Source organism: Punica granatum, chromosome 2, assembly GCF_007655135.1.
Source record: "Punica granatum isolate Tunisia-2019 chromosome 2, ASM765513v2, whole genome shotgun sequence".
Classification (NCBI taxonomy): Eukaryota; Viridiplantae; Streptophyta; class Magnoliopsida; order Myrtales; family Lythraceae; genus Punica; species Punica granatum.
In genome coordinates, this window is record NC_045128.1 from 36529917 (window position 1) to 36550588 (window position 20672).

At 37.4% G+C, this 20672-nt stretch overlaps 1 long non-coding RNA gene across 1 annotated transcript; it reads right to left on the reverse strand.

The window, feature by feature from the left end:
• Positions 1 to 15891: 15891 nt before the first annotated feature.
• LOC116197177 lies at positions 15892 to 17792 on the reverse strand. The gene is made up of 3 exons (XR_004154999.1): positions 17350 to 17792; positions 17186 to 17240; positions 15892 to 16185 (listed from the first exon to the last, which is right to left on the reverse strand). It is a non-coding gene; the product is annotated as an uncharacterized LOC116197177 (long non-coding RNA).
• Positions 17793 to 20672: the final 2880 nt, after the last annotated feature.

The window sequence follows — 20672 nt, forward strand, 5'->3', positions numbered from 1 at the left end:
GCTGCGTGCGGACTGCAATGAACAGTGGCTTGCTGATATACTGTGAGAGATGTTGAATAATGGGACTGTGAAGGCTTGAGAAAACTTTGGGCTTGGGCTCCTTAAGTGGTTTCCTTCGTTGTACAATTAATCAATTAATGTATCGATCCATTATAAGATACCTTAGGACGTTGCTATGATGATCACCGAGCTTCAATATTAATGGCCTATACTTCGTTAGGCTTGAATCATAACACAGCTTGTCATTCTGAAGCGAAGGCAGCTGAGGACGATGAAGATACGATTTACTGGGCATCGCTCTTTAAGATCTCTACTGGATCAAAGGGTCGAGCCATGTTTAATCCAAAACTTTAATTTGGTATGACGGCAAAGTCAATCATCTTATATACTTCGTATCTCTAAAAAGAAAAAATAATAAAAAATCAACTTATATACTTGAGTTTTTTTTTTCTAAGATTATATGCGTGTACTGGTATAAATTTTGGCTTATAACCAATAGAGTCTAAATTGAACTATTTCATCACTAGAATTTTCTGTGTCCGTTACTTTTCTTTGTATTCTGTACTAGGTTTATCAGCTTCACTTGTGACAAGAAAAAGAATTAAAATATAGGGTCGTAACTAACATATATAACTAGAAGGGTAAATTGCACTGGTGGTCTAAAAAGTTTTACAAATATTTCAATATGGTACAAAAAGTTTTTTTGCTACTTGATGGTACAAAATGTTTCAAAGTTGTTTTAGTATAGTACAAAATGTCATATCGCCATTGACGCCGTCAAGTCGTCATTTACAAGACTGTAAATTTTACACCATCATGTAACTTACGTAAAACATTTTGTACTATTAAGTTACAATTTCAAAACATTTTGCACCATCATGTAACATCCCACAAAAATCGGTTTTATACTATCAGCATCGGCTTGACGGCGTTAATGGCGAGATGACGGTTTGTACTATACTAAAAACAACTTTGAAACATTTTGTACCATCTACTAATAAAAAAAAATGGTACCATATTGAAATATTTGTAAAACTTTTTTGACCAACAGTGTAATTTATCCTAACTAGAAATTAGATAATCCAATTAGAATTTTGTCGTCAATGTATCGCTTTGAGCTCCTTTACTAGTTTGGTTCACAAATTCCTCTACACTCTACTTACTACATTTTTGTGCTATTTACATTGCATTTTTCTCTAACTTGAATAGTAAGTGTTTCTCCTAGTAGGCTTCTTGAATGACCCGATAGTGGCCTCTCGCATATAATTACTTTAAAGTTAAGAAAATTAGAAATGAAGCATTTACATTTGAACTTCTATGCAATTTAATTATTTTCAGTTGGATATTTAATGTATTTATTTATGTATTTATTGATTTCAATGCAGTATGAATTTTGCGAATCAAGTACGAGATTTCAATTTTCATAAAATCAGTCTCTTATGATGTTTTTATATTGAAGAGAGTTGAAAAATAATTTTTTTAAGAAATGAGGTTTAGTATAGATGCCGGTGCTCGTTTTCTACTAGAAACCGAAAAGTAAAATTTAATTTTCACTTTTCGGTCTCGAGTGCCCCTTTATCATCCTTTTATTCCCTTATATAAACTTCTCTTTTGGGATATCAGATGTAGATTTTTTTTTGTTGATACTTATTTATATATTATAGTTTAAAGCCAATCACAAGTCAGTGCAGTGCAATTAACTTGCGGATTATCCGTGGCGCGGATATAGTTATTACTTTAAAATATCATCATATGTAGATATAGTGTCGAATATGTATATAGTGGTTTTCATACTATAATGCGGTTATGATTTTATTGGACTAAATGTGCTATCACCGCAAAGTCACCGTACCAACCCTGCAATCGGTTGGTGGTTCTCCCTCGTGACGAATATATATATATATATATCTAGTATATAACTCGTGTGGGAACTGCATCTTTTCAGTGCAGAAAGTTTTTAATAAATGCAATTGAAGTCAAACTATCATTTGCCTAAGCGACCCCTGAAAAGTCCGATTGTCATTTAACTTTGACGGTCCAATGGCAAGAAATACCAAACCCTTCAATTACTTTTCTTTCTCTGATGAATAACCTTCAATTACTTTTCAGTTTCTTGCTTTGGGGTTCACACTTGATAACAGAAATATCAAGAAAATTAGCTAGAAAAGGAACCAGACTATTGATGAATACCAAAGTTGAAAGTAACATCTAAGAATGACCCTAAGTTTGTTGACTTTATATTATATATATGAGTATATATTTATGTGAACGTGTATAATATATATATATATATATATATATATATATATAGCAGACAAGTTTTATTGGATAACAAGGTTCTCCTAGTTTTCCCCGACTCATTTATGCATGGCATGAATTGCGTAGACATCAGGAAGCAATCTGACTCGAGGTCCCCGAAGGTATAAGTTGTGTATTGGAGATTGATATTTTATCATATTAGATAATTAAATATTCAAAATTAAATCATGTCGATCAACTAGTTTGGTTAGTATTTGTGAGATTTTTAATATTTGACATTGATATTTGAAAATAAACGAGACGGACTGGAAAGCTTAATACATCTATAAAGTAACCTTAAGGAGAGGGTCTACGGCAAAGAGTTGAGACTCTTTACAATAATACTTTCTTGTGTACCAATTTTACATTTCTGGGGAATGTAAGTCGTGGCTACTTCAGCATGGCTTACTAGATTTCAGTACATGTGTATATTTGGTAGGTGATTGATTAAAGGAAAAATCAAAATCATCCAAACTGGTCTTAAGGAGTGCCCCGCCAAGACACATGATTAGTCTGGAAAGATAGTTTGGTCTGTTATCAACCGCTCATCAAACAACTTTGGTTTGTATATTTAATTAATTATAAGTATGTAGTGTTCACTGTTCAGATTCGCAACTATGCTTCAGCTTGGGCAGGCTAACCTCGCCGATTGGAAATAGAAAAAACTATAGCCGGTTCCTTTCATGTCGTTCTAGATATATCGCAATTATGGTCGATTGTTCAACCAAGAGATCACCTACACAACTTACCGTGAAAATCAAAGAGGTGGTTCCTTTGGACCCATGAATCCCATGCTAGTACAGGGCTCTACAGGGCTCGAGTTTATTGATCTATAACTATGGAATAGCTTGGAATTATTCATTAATATCACCATTGCAGCAAAATGGATACCATCAGATGTATTGTTATGATTCGAGTATCAGTGACATTACCATGTGAACACTACAAAAATCTGTTGTATGGATTGTTGAGTGCAGGATTAGATACTGAGTTTGTAACACAATTTTTTTCTTATTTATTATTTTATAACATGGTTGGAAGGAGACGAAAGTATCCGTCCCTCGATATATTGAGACGGAAAATTCTGTCCCTTATTCCATCCCAGTATTAGATGGAAAGTGCTGTGCAGAGTGAGAGATGAAATGTTCCATCCAAAAAAGTAGGAGAGAACTTGCGACAGGATTATCCATTCCAAATTTCATGACGGAATTTCCGTCTTTATCTATTGGAACGAAGGTTTTTGAGATCTACACTATTTCGTCTCAACTGCATTCTGATTTTAAATATTAAGCTGGTTTTGCATCATATTGAGATGGAATTTTCCATCTCTATATGATATATTTGTTACAGTGGAAGGCATCAAAAGCTTCGGGCAAGGCGCATATGACCCCTTGCTTCTGTATCTGCCTTCGAGGCCATCCCAATGCTTGCATACCAATTCCAACTTCTTGTAGACATCTGAACTGTTGGCATAATCAAACAGATAAAAAATAGAATCTAATTCGAGTTCTAACTAAGCAAATTGAGAAGTTTTCTAGAACTCAATGCATTAGGGATCTTCAGTTCTTACATATGATCACTCGATGTTCAAATTTCATTCCATTCTTCCCTCAGCTTCGTTCATCATTTGGCTATTGACCAATCGTGATGCCAATGACTATAAGCAGAAAAAGCTATGCCAAATATGCGCGAGACTAATCAGTTTTGCTTATGTTCTTCTAGGCAAACACATATGAGAGGTTTCATCCGTACAAGTATGGAAACCTCGCGATGGCTAATTAGGTCCCTATGTATTGGAGTGATTGAGAGACAACTCCCTTTATAGTCCGGCCTCTAGAAGAAAAGTTCAAGAGGACGCAAGGTCGAATCACTTGCTTTTTTTTTTCCCCCCTTCCTTTTATATATATAAAAGAAGAAACTTCATATTTTTCATGTATTTTCTTTTGCTGATTTTGAATATCTGAGTTCATCATCATCAAACTTCAGTCTTTTTTTAGTATACTTCTGTTGGAAGTGGAGAGGTGGGCTCGGGAGATCACAGGTGGCAACCAAGTCTTTGATGGTGGCGTAGAGAGGTAATGAAAGAAAGTCGGGGGAGAGGGGGGCCAAGGAGAGGGAAGTAGCGCTATTTAATTCTAGAGAGCTCACCGGAGCTCCCAGGATGACCAATGACCTCCCACATATGCGTGGTGAGAGGGCAAGGGGCTCGAAATGGGATGATGCTGTAACGAATTTTTAAAAAGAACATAATAAAATAAAAGGAAGGGAGAGAAAGAGAGAACTAAAAAGAAAAGAAGGAAATAATATAAAAAAAATTGAAGAGAGAAAGGAAGAATAAGAAAGGCAGGAAATAATAAAATATGCCACATAAAGAAGGTGTAGCGTAGTAGCGCACATCATCGCCTGTTGATATAGATTTTGCAGATTCAATACCTAGTAACATTACACGTATCCCTTTATTAATTATTAATAATTAGGATTTTTCTTTCATCATATTAGACTTTTGACCTTCTTTATAATCGGAAAATATGTCACATATGCATTTTCTGTTTATTTTTTGACCGTCGACAGATAGAAGGCTCCATTTAGGCGGTCAAGGTCGAGAGTGATGTAAAAAATGGCTTGAGGATGAAATTGATGTGCAATTCATCTCCCTAGGACTAATTTGTTAGTTTACTCTAGTAAAATACAAGATCTAGATGTAAGAAGTCCATTGGAAAACATAATATTGCAATTAATTGAACAAGCTGTGTAGCCGCACATGACGGTAGAACAAGCAAGGTACACATTCATGACGGTAACACATTAAAACATTGTAGGACTAATTATATATGCCATACTCACGTATTGTAAGCTTCTTAATTATACTAGAATCTACCTGAGCATACCGTGCGGCAACTGTGAAAGAAAAAATAATGATAAGAAAATAAAAGTAAGAATTGGAGATAAAATTTTAGGAAAAAAAAAGTAAAATTTTGGGACGTTGGATTAAGAGTTTGAGAGTAGAGAGAGAAAATAAGGAGAGAATGAGTTACTTGCGAATTGAAAGAGAGAGAAGAACAAGTTAAATAGATTCTAGGGTCCTTTACTAGAGTCCTTCAATTTATCTCTTTTATTTTTAATTGTATAATATTTAAACTAATAATAAATGATTTTTTGATTTTTTAATTATCATATTAATTAAGAGATAATTACAAAATTGAACTCCCACTTAAATAATAGTATAAGATATTCCAAATTGCACAAAAACAGTAAATTTGCCATTATCAGATGTGTCATATATGCATCGAGGGTCTCTCACATGGTAATAGAGTTGAAGTTCTCTGGATAGTTAACTGTTACTTTAGTAATTTTTATTTATTTATTTTCAAATATTTTTGTGTCATTTTAGGCAAATTAAAAATTAGTATGTTCTGCATTAGTTTATTCCAAAGAGGATCACATGACGAATGTCAAACCTGAAGAAGCCACATAAATAGATATATATAGATGCTGCAATTTGGGAATTAAGACAAAATGGAGTCCAAATTTGTCTCCATTAGACTGAATTTCTCCTCTCTTTTTTTTTTCCTTTTTTCCTTTATTATTTTTTATTTGAATTTTAAGAGTGACTCCTTCGCAATTTGTGACTTCGGACCCAAATATCATTGCGGCATTTTTTCTCCATTCACACAAGTGACAAGGACATAATACATGTGTGTTACTTTAGAGATGAACGGTTTTTACATGGTAATTACAATAGATTTTAAGATAATATAATAATATTTCTATTAGACGGCATATTATTTTATAATTAAATAATTTTGGACGCCTCCTCAATGATATTTAGTGAATACCTTATTGAATACCTTTTTATTGTCATGCGAAATGTGTTGATTACTTCAATATCCAATCTCTACAAACTGGCCAACAACATATATGAACATTCACTATGCAACTTTGCACACGAAGCTAATCGAGCTCTACGTCCTGCCACAATCTACAAATTTGATCTTCTCCATCGCTGAATAATTATTATTGCGCTTCATAATTTTTTTTATTATTTTCCCGGAGAATTAATTGAGCAAGGGAAAGCTAAACCAAAACTATCTTGAAGGCCCATATACATTATTTCTGGGCCAGCCTGCAATTCTTCTTCCGTAGGCCCATACGGCCCATTTTCGTCTCAAAACTCTCAAATTCTGCTTCTTTGTTAACTTTGATCCGTAAAATGATTTTTTTAAGCACTGGAACTCCGATAAATACCTAACTATTGGATATCCACCACAGACAGCTAGAGAGTTGTTCAATCTACGACATGCATCTTTGCGCAATGCAGTTGAACGGGCATTTAGAGTTTCAAAGAAAAGGTTTGCGATCATTGCAAGTACAACGGAACCAACTTATAGAGTTCAAGCACAAAAAATCATAGTGCTAGCTTTTTGTATTTTGCATAACTATCTAATGGGCGTGGATCCAGATGAACTTATTCCTGAGTTGGACGCGGAACTTGAAAATCAAAGTCAGCATCAAAATGAGTGTCGTGGTACAAGGAATGATCGTGAAGATGAAATCGAAGGAGAGCTTATAAGAGATGCCATAGCTGCCATTGCTGCCATTGCTGCCATTGCCAACATGTGGAATGATTATGTGTTGTGATTGAATATGAAGAAATATTACTGACATGTTATTTCATTTATTTCATATATTTAGGCACGAAACTCTTTAGCATATGATTTTGTAAGAATGGGTTCACTTGCTTTTATGATTTTATTTATTATTGTGATCTGTGTGACCTTGTGCAGCTTATAATCTTTATGATATTAAAAATGTTGTTGCAGTTGCATGTTTTCAGTTTGATATAGAAAGTGCATTTAATTTGTTACCTTGTGAATGTGTTTAGGTCAACCATGTCAAAAAGGAAGAACGCCGGGGACAATCCAAAGAAAGAAGGTCGAGAGTCTTGGACTCCTGTAATGGATGACATGTTGATTGACGCATTTTTGCATCAACATTATATAGGAAATAGAGTGAATGGAACTTTCACGACATTCGCATATGATGATATAATGAAAGAGCTAAATTCTAAGGTTAACAAGAATTTAGCAAAAGAAAATATAAAAATTCGCTGGGAGATCCTAAAAGCAAATTTTGCCAAGTGCTATGACCTTGTTAAGAATGGATTAAGCGGATATACTTGGGATCCCAACACCAATATGTGGACTGCAAAGCCTGAAGTTTGGGAGAAATTAATAGAGGTAGATTGTTTCTATTTTATCAATAAAATAAAAATAAAAATGCATATATAATCTGTTCTTAATCTTTTTCTTCTTATTGTGGTAGGCACGCCATCACGCTAAAGAATGGATGACCAAGCCTATCCCAAACTATAATAAGATGGTGAGACTGAAGAGCATGCCAAAACAACAAAAGAGATGAAAAAGTGCCAATCCTCCATGACTGAAGAAGTGTTCGAGGATACTATCAAGGGAATCGATAGCTTGGTTGCTGAAAAGGAAGTGACAATTGACCCTCTTGAACAAGAACAAGAAATGCACTCTCGTACTCCACACGGTGCAAATAGTTCAAAGACAAAGAAAGCTAAGAAAACCAAAGAGGATAAGGAAGTCATCACAATAACAAATAAGATTTCATAACACGAAAATATCGAATAACTTCTTACTAGTTTTGTCAAAATAAGCTCGTCCTAATAAGTATATCGTGACAAAATAACGTTTGGTCATAATATCTTATAATTTAGGGTGACAAACATATTTTCATGATAAAATATAATTGTCACATTATATAAGGTTAATTGTAACAGTCCTTGTGTCACAATATATGAAAATATGTATATATATAATGTTAGTTATTGTGTGAACACTTGGTTTGTGGCACTTACCTAATATCAAAAATATGTATATACATATAGATATATATGTATCTATATACATATAAAGTATATGCATTATGAGATTTCATTACCTTTTTATCACAATATACTTCTCTTATGACTAAATTTCTTTTGTAATAAGAGAATTTGTCACAACATACAAAACTTCTTGTAGTGCATAGTCATTGGAGAAGCAATAGACAATGTTGCTGAGGCAATAAGAGTGGGAATGTGGCTATACGAGAGGGGAATGAGGTTTCTAAAGGATGCTAAACGTCTGTCTGTTAAGGAGGATGAAGTTTACTTTCTTTTGGAGAAGATAGGAATTGGAGCTGAATGTATTACTCAAGCTTATATTTACCTTCTCAAGCATCCGGAGATGTTGAGGGTAGTACTTTGTTGTCCATTGGAGAAGCAAAGGAAAGTGGTCATGGAAATGGTGTTCAATCCTTGGCCTCCCGGTCACTAAATATGCTTGATCTCCTTATTTCTAGTCATATTTGAGAAGTTTGGAACAATCCAACTTAATTTCATTGATGATGATCGAATCAATAAATAAGCGAAGAGCCTTTACATGAAAAGGAAACTAATTATTCCTATGTGACTAATATCTATGATTACTATATATGTTACAAGATGCCTATTATACATGGATACTATCCTTAATACTCCCCCTCAAGTTGGAGCATGTGGATTACGAATGCCCAACTTGGAAATAATAAAACGAAAGCGATCTCAACCCAATGCCTTGGTGAAGATATCTGCCAATTGAAGTCGCGTGGGCAGATGGTCGGTAGTCACAAGTCCCTTCTTGATGTGCTCACGAACAAAGTGACAGTTGATCTCAATGTGCTTTCTTCGTTCTTGAAAAACAGAATTGGCTGCAATGTGTAGTGCAGCTTGATTATCACAAAATAGGTGAGTCGGTGTCGCCACCTATATCCCAATAGAAGATAGAAGACTTTGTAACTAGACGATCTTGCTAACAACTGCCATCATTGCTCGATACTCTGCTTCTGCAAATGAACGAGAGACTGCTGTTTGTTTCTTCGTCTTCCATGAAACCGAGCACCCTCCTAGCGTAATAAAATATCCCTTGATAGAACGACGAGTCAAGGGACAACTCGCCCAGTTCGAATCACATAAAACTTCAAGTTCGAGACATGTAGCCCGTAGAAAGATCCCTTGACCGAGAGATTGCTTCAAGTAATGAAGAACTCGCATAGCAGCATCCCAATGATCCTGGTGAGGCTCATTCATAAACTGAGCCAAGATGTGTAGAGAATAGATGATTTCTGGCCTTGTAATGGTCAGATAGATAAGTCTCCCAATCAGCCGTCTGTACTTGCTAGGATCCGATAGTAAATCACTAGAACTCGTGGAAAGTCGATGACGCTGCTCCATGGGGAAAGATGATGGTCGCGATGCCAACATTCCAGCAATGCTCAGGAGGCCTAGACGCGTTGTGCAGTTCAGTCCGACGATTTCACATTAAGCCTTGGAGTGTGTACCACTATGTAGCGCAGGCATCTGACGTCAAGTTTCCGTAAAAAAGACCTCCGGATATAGATTTTCATCGAAAACGGTTTTTTCTACTCCTCGGAGGTTACTCGGGAAACTGAAAAGGATTTTGCTGTGTATTTTGCCCAATTGCGTCTGTCCGCTGGAGTTTTTGGGGCAATACAGTGTCAACTTCGCTCGCCGTAGTTCTGTGAGACTAGTCTTCGGTTATGCTTTTCCGAAGAAGGGTATGCCCGTTTTGCCATTCGGAAGTCATTTGAAGTGTCTGCGTGACTTCCAGGGGACAATCTGAAGCAATGCTCATGCTCTGTATGCTTGTGAGACATGGCCAAATCTGACATTTGGAATTAACTTTTCTCTGAGAAACCGACATTTTTGAACTTCCACTGAAAAGTTGTATGTATACAGAAAATTATTCTGTATAGAGCAGATGATTTGCGAAATGCGCTTATAAACACTTTTCATCTGTTTGGCAATGATGCGGATTTTTGGAGTCCAATATTGACTATTTTCTGACAGTCGAGCGAACTATCGAAAAATAGCACTATTCGTGTGAACTCTGGAAATGCCAGTTTTGGATATTGTTGGGCTCTCTGGTCACTCTGTTGGCTTCTGATGACCAAGGCCGTTCTTCTGTCGTGGGCATATGTCATCTGCTCGATTTTGTTGACTTGAGGTGAATAGTAATTTTCTTGCTCTGTTGGGCCTTTCAACTGCATCCACACTCGAGTCATGGCATTGTATGCTGTCAATGAACCTTGTTTCTTTGATAAACCAAAATGGGGTGCTGACACTCTTCATTATCTACAATTAAACAAGGAACAGTAAAACAGTTGACAACATGAACAAGGACAAAGAACTTACCCTGGATAAGATGTCACGATCACGGAATTTTGATACAGACAATGACAACTGCAAGCAGGCGCCAAAAATACATCTACTAGTATCAGTAGTAGTAATAAATGAAACAACTGAAGTAAGCAAAAAGAATGGAGTGAGTCGAGCTAGACTTATAATAATAGATGCAGAATTCAATGTTTACGTGGGAAACAGTACATCCTTCCTTTATTTGAGTCGAAACTCGAAAGTGTATTAGGAAGGGCTAATAGCATATTCAGCAAAAGACAAAACCTAAGTGTTTCTGCTTCGTTCGGTACAGCTTCGGCTTCCTGCTCGCCCTTGTTTGGGATGGCATCCTCTGCCGCTAGCACCACCACTTCCCTTCAAGGGACGTCATTGTCTGCTGCTTCTAGACCATCTCCGTTTGGTGCACCCGCTTCCACTTCTGCTTCCGCGTCCGCCTCATCCGCGTTCGGGTCAGCTCCATCCACTATAAGCTCTCCCTCTCCGCATGGGATTCATGGGTCCAAAGGAACCACTTCTTTGATTTTCATGGTAAGTTGTGTAGGTGCTCTCTCGGTTGAACAATCGACCATAATTGCGATATATCTAGAACAACATGAAAGGAACCGACTATAGTTTTTCCTATTGCCAATCGGTCAGGTTAGCCTGCCCAAGCTGAAGCATAGTTGCGAATCTGAACAGTGAACACTACATACTTATAATTAATTAAATATACAAACCAAAGTTGTTTGATGAGTGGTTGATAACAGACCAAACTATCTTCATTGTCTACAATTAAACAAGGAACAGTAAAACAATTGGCGACATGAACAAGGACAGAGAACTTACCCTGGATAAGATGTCACGATCACGAAATTTTGATGCAGACAATGACAACTGCAAGCAGGCGCCAAAAATACATCTACTAGTATCAGTCGTAGTAATAAATGAAACAACTGAAGTAAGCAAAAAGAATGGAGTGAGTAGAGCTAGACTTATAATAATAGATGCAAAATTCAATGTTTACGTGGGAAACAGTACATCCTTCCTTTATTTGAGTCAAAACTCGAAAGTGTATTAGGAAGGGCTAACACATATTAAGCAAAAGACAAAACTCAACTGTTTCTATTTGAGTTTTTTGTATTCGGACTCTACAGAGAATGGACGGAAGGAGACGGCATGTTAGATTAGGGAAGATTTTGAAACTTTGTGTTTTTTTAGAAAATTTTTAAAGTTCCTGCTAGATTAGAGATTCCTACCTTTAATCTACCTAAAAAAAAAGTCAAATTATTCTCGGCATTAGTTTCCTTGCCTCATAAGAAATTTGACAGTCTTTCCTTAGTATACCAAAGGTAAATGTGTGATATATATATATATATATATATATATAAGGTAGGAATTATATTTTCAAAAATGTTAATTGAATTATATGATTTATAGGATGACACTTCTCAAATAGAGATATATACAAGGGAAATGGAAGATACAACTTGTATTGAGTTTCGTGATAATACGCGAAAGTCATTATCATGCACGGCAGCCATTTATTTAATGGCTAACCAATAATAGTTAGCTTAACCGAACCGAACTGGCAGGCGTTAGCATCACCGGGGCCCGCCACAAAACTGCCTGTCTTTGCTGGTTGCCATATTTAGTATTTACGTCCACGCGTGGTTTTTGATAATTACAGCATACGGTTTTGCATGAAAAGTTGCATACTGCAAATTATAGCAGACCTACATAGAGAAAGTTGAAAATGTGCATACACGAAAGCACGTGAACTCGTTTTCATAGACGGGAATTGTTCTCCATCATTAATCCAACAGAGGGATTTATATGGTTTTATGAGAGGAAGAAGAAAAAGGGAAAAAGCCAAGCAGCTTTTAATTTAATTTCTTATCAGCCTTTGACGTTCAATAAAAAATCAAGCTGCTCAACTGAAATTGAAAACGAAGGAGAAGAGAGAAAAAATATGTATATGTATATATATATACACATAATATGTATATACATAAACAATTTTAGTTTTACACTGAAGCAACGCCCACTGCAATGCCGCACACACTTTAGCCTCTGATATCCCTTGTCCTTGGCTGGCCGAGCCTCGCAAGGGCTTGTGCTTTGTTGCCGAGTTGGTTCCCCCCACTATTGCCGGTGCTTCCTAGCGAGAACTACACTCGGAGGATGTGGATGGTGATAGTATGTGGCCACCGCCACCTTCCTCCCAATGGGCATTGTCGGCAAGGTCTTGAAGAAGGCTCCAGTGATCCAGTCTCTAGTTCGGCTCGTCGCTACTGGGCGGTTATTAATCGCCATCAATTTCGCCTCGAGTTGGATTTATGACCGTCGTGCAATCTACAAAACTAAGCTGTTATGGATCAAACTATCTTGGGACCTGATTGTAATAAAGAAGGAATACTGGGGGAAAGTGTGAGAAATAGATAACTAGTTGGAGTACTTTTAATTGTTCAGACTTAGTTAGTTACGCAAGTGGAGGTGATTGTGCGATGGTATCATCAGCCCACACATAAAAGGGCTTATGATATAAGAGGCAGATATCCATATATGAGAAAACTCTGAAAATTAATTATTGTCCTTGGTCTCTTTCTCTCGCCCTCTATTTGAGATTTCTCCTCCTATTTCCCTACCTCTCTGGATATGCCTACCCCCTTTTCAGTTTAGTTCATAACTAGTTGCAGCACAAAAGGTTGATCTAATGATTAGACGAGGTCGAGACGGATCTTGAGGGAGTAGCAGTAAGAATTACACTTAGAATTTCCAGTGGAATAGACTACTTGATCAATCATGCTTTCATTCTTCACCGTTAGTTTCAACTCAGCCACGCAGTATTGTTCTCCATTATCCTCAAGTCAGCCACGCATTATATTGATATTAGTCAAGTGTCAGTCTGGTTTACCCATCCTGTGCGTTGCAGGGATGGATCCGAGGGAATAAGTCTGGCTAAATCTAGATATAACTTGATAACCAAAAGAAAAGAAAAAAAGCGACAACATGTCGAACCACACAAGATTGGCCTCATTAGGCTACATCAAGTCCTACTGAGGCCTAATGTGGATGGTCCCCTGATTGCTTCTTTTCTAATGCTCAACCTTATCACTGATGAAAGGGTAGCTTGGTGATTGTCTGATCAACAACTAGATCATTCTAGCAATTTAGATGAACTCGAGAGACATATTCTAAATTTAGGCACGGGATAGACTAACCTAAGATTAATTCGATTTGGAAAACATGATTAATTTGTGAGAGGATTAGGAATAATCAATTACCTTAGGTAGCCAATTAGGATTCAATTATAAATGGTCCCCACTAGTCGGTTGCTTAGGAATAGTATAGTCGATTTGATACATGGGGATACGTTCTCGTAGCTATCGGAAGTCGTGCGAGATACATATATGTATATACAATAACAAATATGCAATAACATGTACACCGTAACAATAACAAATATGCAAATATGTGAGTACATACATGTATATACATATACATAAATATGTATCTTCATGAACAATTTTAGTTACATACTGCCGCAATGCCCACTACAAGGCTGCACACAATTTAGCTTTTTGTCATAATCAATTTTTGATGTATGTAATTATATGCCTCAGTTAAGCTTGCTCTAAGTAGTCTTGTGAGAATTCGTCAATATCTGATTCCATGAGAAGTAACTAGCTTGCATAATTAATCGGCCATCTAAATATATTCATATATATATATATATATATATGCACATACATATAGTATACACATCATGGCTTAGGACCGGAATAGTCATCTTTTCCAAATTAATTCTCACAATAGTTCTCCTCAAAAACTATTTCCAGTCCCTTAACTTTTTGATTTGTTTCATTTAAATCCATCTTTAATTAAGGTCATTTATTTATTAGAATGAATGAAAATTTGGATTGACCGCTGGATGTGTATTATTTTCCATGGATGCAAGTACCAATGCTAGCATAGCTTGTTCCTTTTTGTATATGGCGATCCTAGTAATTCTTGAGATTCTTGATATTGTGTACGTGCGCTTGCTTCCCTAATTTCTTTGGCTATTTTGTAAAGTCACTATACATAAAAAAAAGATAGTGAAGTCACAATTCCATATATATATATATATATATGTTGAAAATTGAAATTCTTTGATGTTCATTAATAAAAATATAAATCAATTGTTTGAATTAAAAGTGAGCGTGTCATAATTTATGTACTTTGTTTTTTTTTTCTTTTTGTCCATGCTATAGATGCACAGGTTCGCATTCATATGGTAAGCACGATCGGATGTAAAGTACTAATGATAAATGTACACATGCTTATAATAAAATAATAAAAGAAAAAGACAAATGTACACGATACATAGCTATAGGCTATATATTGCTATATGTAATATAAGCATGAATTGTGTGTTGCACTTGGTAAACTGTCCTCCGTGTAGGCAGAGTGTCCCCACAAATCAAGGATATTAAAATCCCATTGTGACAATGGTAAGTTGAAATCTAGAACAAGAATGATTCTCATGCTAAGACTGAAAACATCTTAAGGTTCTCACCTACATGTTATCCTGTACTTTATTAGGTAATTGAGAAGGACCAAAACAAAGAGAATGATTGGAAATGGATTAATCACGTAAAAAGACATGATCTTTGTACTTTTTTCTCAATATAGCACGACATTTAAAAAATAGTACGGAACGACACGGTCTTTTACACTTTTTTTTTCTAAATATAACATGACCTTTAAAGAATAGGAAAGAAATGCACGACATTTGCAATTTTCCTATCACTATGTTTGGATAGGTTTGAGTAAAGGGTTAGGAGGGTTTCAGAGTGGGAGGGATTTAGAGGGTTACGGAGATTTAGGAGGGGAAGGATTTGGAGGTTTTTTAAAAGGGTTTAAAAAATCTTGTTTGGTTAAAGGGTTTGGAGGGTTTTGGAGTTTTTCTATAATTTTTTATGTAGACTATTGTGCCCTCATGATCAATCAAAGACAAAAGAAAGAAAAACAACTGTTATATGCAACCAAGCTACATACCGGACCTTTTTTTTTTGGCTGAGTAAGCTACGTACCAGACATAGGGATAATCGATTTCGGGTACCCTATTTTTTTCATGATATCCGGACCCTATCCAGTAAGGGACCGATTCCAAGATTTTGAAATTGAACCCTACCCTGTTGAATCCTGGAACTGAAACCTACCCGGAACCTATATTATACCACATGTTCCGGTTACCCTGTTGGAACCTGTAAATTTTTTTCTCTCGCTAAATAAAACTGAAAATATCTCACCCATAATCAGTAATCACGGCAAATATAATATCGACAAAGATTTAGATTAATCCACAACAATAAAAAGTAATATGTCTCATTAATCCATCCACAAAACTAAATATCCATAATACGATCTCACACAACAAAATGTAATATTTCCTCACAATACGTCCATCATGGACTAATACGGTCCATGAACTAAAAAGTTTATCTATCCAAAAGCAGACAAATCACACTTTAATCTTAAGAAAAAATACAGGACTAAAAAAAGATAACTTAGAGGATCTAATATGATAGGCAGGGGAAGGGAATTGTGAAGTCCCTGACCAACTTTGTCTACTGGATTGTCGAATTCATCAATATCCCTCGTTGCTGCACCAATGGAGGAAATTGCCACATTCAGAATGTCTATCACAATGTAGATATGACTCTGCTCAACAAAAAGTTTTGTTTCCTCACAACAGAACCTTAGATTGATCTAGAACACGAGGATGGAGACTACTTCTTCGAAGCAGGAGCCCAAAAAATAGAGCAAATACATAAAGGCGAACAAAGAATTAACCTAAAGTTTGTTAAGAAGTAGAACCGACCTGATCAAGTTTTGAAATGGAGCTAAATAATTTTATTAGATTCCCTGATATAAAGTGACAAACATGATTTGATCATCCATGAAAATAGACCACCAGATAAGCCACTGGAAGACGACTGGACCACACCCCAGAAGCCAATTGCCCCAGAAGAACATCCGAAAAGGATGTAGATATTAAAAACGAGATATTGATTCACCCTTGTCTACCATCCAATTTATTTTAGTGTTTAGCCTCTTAATTTGTGAGAACAGGAACACGTCAGGACCAAAATTAACCCAAACAGAAGGATATATATACTGTGTTGGTAATAAATAGGAGAAACATGAGCTTTTATCTTATCGGATAAAAGCATTTTCTAATTGTGTATAGATATTAAAAACGAGATACTGATCACACCAGGAAATATCCAGTCCATTGTGAAGCGTTTGTCTCGTAACTCATGACTCATGAGAACAGTCACATGAAGCTGATCTTAACCAGAATTAACCCAGACAAAAGCAAAGACAAGTAAATATATATTCACGTATCGTAATAAAGAGAAGAAAAGTTAGCTTTTCTTCTTAATCTCAGGGACGAAACATTGTGTGGGTGCAATCCAGAGAAATGCCAAAGAAAGACATTTGATTAATAGCTTTTCTTTTACATGAAGGAATGCCAAAGAAAGATATTCCTCATATATATCGGTAACCAAATTATACTATCCATTAATGGTTGGAGATATTCCTCATATTCCTCAAATATTCCAGAGAGAGTCGGAGACAAGAGAGGAGGCAGAATCTCACCGGGAAAGAGGGCTTCAAGGAGAGTCGGAGACGAGAGGCAAGCGACGGAGAGGAGCTGCAGGGAGTACAGAGCCGATTTAGGGTTTTAATAGAACAGACTAACAGCGGCTGAGAGGCGATTTATACAAATTGGGTGAGCAGAGGAGTCCAGAGGAGAATCTCACCGGGAAAGAGAGCTTGAAGGAGAGTCGGAGACGAGAGCGACGGAGAGAGGCCGAAGTCGAGAGTCGAAAACGAGAGCGACGGAGAGGAGGCAGAACAGAAGCTCATCGGGAAATGGGATTATGAGCACACTCGGAGACAAGAGGCGAGGCTGGCGAGCGACAGAAAGTAGCTGGAGTGGAGAGTCGAAGACTTGAGGCGACTGACGACGGAGATGAGTTGGAGTGGAGATTTGAAGACGAAAGCCGATTTAGGTTACAGCGGAGACGAAAGCTGAGCAGCATTCCTTCCTTCCTGTCTTCCCGACTGAGACTGAGAATAACTTTACCTTCTTTTCTTTTTTGTTTTAGTAATTACCATCCGGTTCCGGATACCGGTTCCGGTTCCAGTTCTGGGTACCCTATAGGTTGGAACCGGAACCGGAACCGAATTTCACTGGTTCCTTATTTTGATACCTGGACCCTACCCTATTTTCAATACGAGCTACCCGGATCCTACTCTATTTTCAATACGAGCTACCCGGACCCTACCCTACCATGTAGGTTCCAACCGATTCTGGGTATACTTGGTATCCGTGCACACCCCTAACTAGACAAATATTATAATTGGATCATTGTATAATTGGACCCTTTTAATTTATAACTAAATTTTATAAGCATATACTTATGAAGAAAATGAACTTTTTCACCAGTAAAAAATAAAAAATAAAACAAAACGGTTGGAAATAAAAACACTCATAATAATAATAATAATAATAATAATAATAATAATAATAATAATAATACTAATAATAATAACAATAACAATAACCATAATAACCAATTAATAATGTATGCGCACACAATTTAAAATAAAGAACTGAATCATGAAAGCAAATACACAGGTCAGAGTAGCTCGTACATATGCGAATACTTATTAAAAATAGAAGTTTTCAATCCTTCAATATTATTAAGGATAGTATCCATGGATAATAGGCATCTTGTAACATATATAGTAATCATAGATATTAGTCATATTGGAATAATTAGTTTCCTTTTCATGTAAAGGCTCTCGGCTTATTTATTGATTCGATCATCATCAATAAAATTAAGTTGGATTGTTCCAAACTTCTCATGGTATCAGAGCGCCTACGCTCCGGGACCGATTGAAAAATTTCAATTGCAAAATGTCGGGCGTTAGTGATGAAGAGAAGAGCTCAAGACAGGGCAATAACTCATCCAAAGACAAGAAGGCAGGGGATGGCTCAGTGAGGATCACAGACGTCCCGCCGGTTTACCGACTGGCTTCATCAGACAGTACAGGAGCTCAGGTAATTGCATGCACCCTCAATGGTGATAATTACCTGACATGGTCATGGGCCATGATTATCGCGCTTCGGGCAAGAAACAAGCTTGCCTTTATCGATGGATCTCTTGAGAAACCGGGAGATGATAAACCCCTCAAAGAACGGTGGGAAAGATGCAACTCCACAGTTTTGGCATGGCTCTTTAACACCATGGAGAGAAGCCTTCAGTCCACGATGGCGTACACGGTGGACGCCAAGAACTTATGGGATGACCTGAAGGAAAGGTTTTCGGAAAGGAATCAGTCTAGGATTTTCCAAATCAAGACCGAAATTTGTCTTCTCAGACAAGAGGGATTGAGTGTACGGGAATATTTCGGCAAATTGAAGCTCCTATGGGATGAGCTAGGCTTTTACCTTGAGCATCCGGGCTGTAGTTGTGGGGCGAGCGCCACCATTGCAGCACAGAGAGAAGCGGAAAAGTGCTATCAGTTCCTCATGGGACTGACCTCGGATTTTAACACGATCCGATCCACAATTCTCAGCATAGAGCCGCTGCCAAATTTGAACAAGGTGTATAAAATGGTGGTGAACGAGGAACGGCAGAAGATGGTGACGAGGTCTCGAGAAGTCATGCCCAAATCGGCTGTCTTCCTCGCCAAAGAAGACGTAGAGCTCCGGTGGACTGGAGGAAGCAGATGGCAGACTTCTACGAAAGGGAAGGGTACCTGCTTCTACTGTAGGAAGATGGGCCACACAAAAAATACGTGTTGGGCCCTAATCGGATGCCCATCTTGGCATTCTAAGTCCAAGGTAAGTGCAGAGAGAAGGCCCGGACCGATACTGGGCAAGCAGGGCAGTGGGCTGCGAGGAAAGGCCCAAACTCAGCGAGGCCTATACCGAGCAAATGTAGCCCAGGCGATACAGACATCAAGCTCACGAGTTGAACGATTAGAGGCCCTACCCGATGAACAGTTCCAGCGTCTATTATCCATGTTGTCACAAAACACCATCGACCCAAACCGACTCGTTGGTAATGAGTTTAATTTTGTTTATTTGCAAAATGAATGGATTTTGGACACAGGAGCATTGAGGCACATGACGGGATGCCTCGAAAATTTTTCGAGAACGGTTCCAATCAAGGGCGGAGCATCGGTGTATATTCCTAACGGAGGCATAGTACAGGCCACCCGAACGGGAAATGCAAAAATTGCAGGCGTGATGGAAATTACAAACGTACTTTATGTGCCGACTTTCAATTGCAATTTAATTTCCATTGCCCAATTATTGAAAGAGGCGAACTGTTACGTGACATTTACGGCAGTCTATGCGTTATACAAGACCACACCTCAAGGAGGACAATTGGAGTGGGTGAGCTTCAAGGGGGGTCTATTATCTAAGGCGAGTGGCTACTGCACCGCAGACATGCCAGGCAGTCGTAGAGGAATTTGCGGATCTATGGCATCATAGGCTCGGTCATCCATCTCATCTGATGAAATTGAATGGTATTAATTTAGATTTTGGTGAAAGAAGTAATAAGGAGTTTGATGTATGCCTTAGAGCGAAACAGACACGATCACAATTTCAATTGAGCATGAATAAAGCTGAGTGCCCATTTTAGTTAATACACTGTGATTTGTGGGGGCCATATAGAGTTAAGGCCAATTATGGAGCCAATTATTTCTTAACCATTGTGGATGATTTTAGTCGAGGTGTGTGGGTATATCTGCTGCGAGAAAAATCTGAAGCTCGGCGATTTATCATTGATTTTTATAATTTGATCAAGAATCAATTTAATTGCACGATTAAGGTTCTAAGAAGTGATAATGGGATGGAGTTCTTGTCAAGGGAGATACAAGACTTTTTCTCTGCACATGGCATCGTGCATCAGACGTCTTGTACAGATAGACCTCAGCAGAATGGTAGAGGAGAATTGGAAGCATCGGCACATTCTCAACGTTGCAAGGGCACTCATATTCCGAGGCTCATTACCGACACGGTTTTGGGGGATTGTGTCTTGACAGCTGTCCACTTGATTAATAT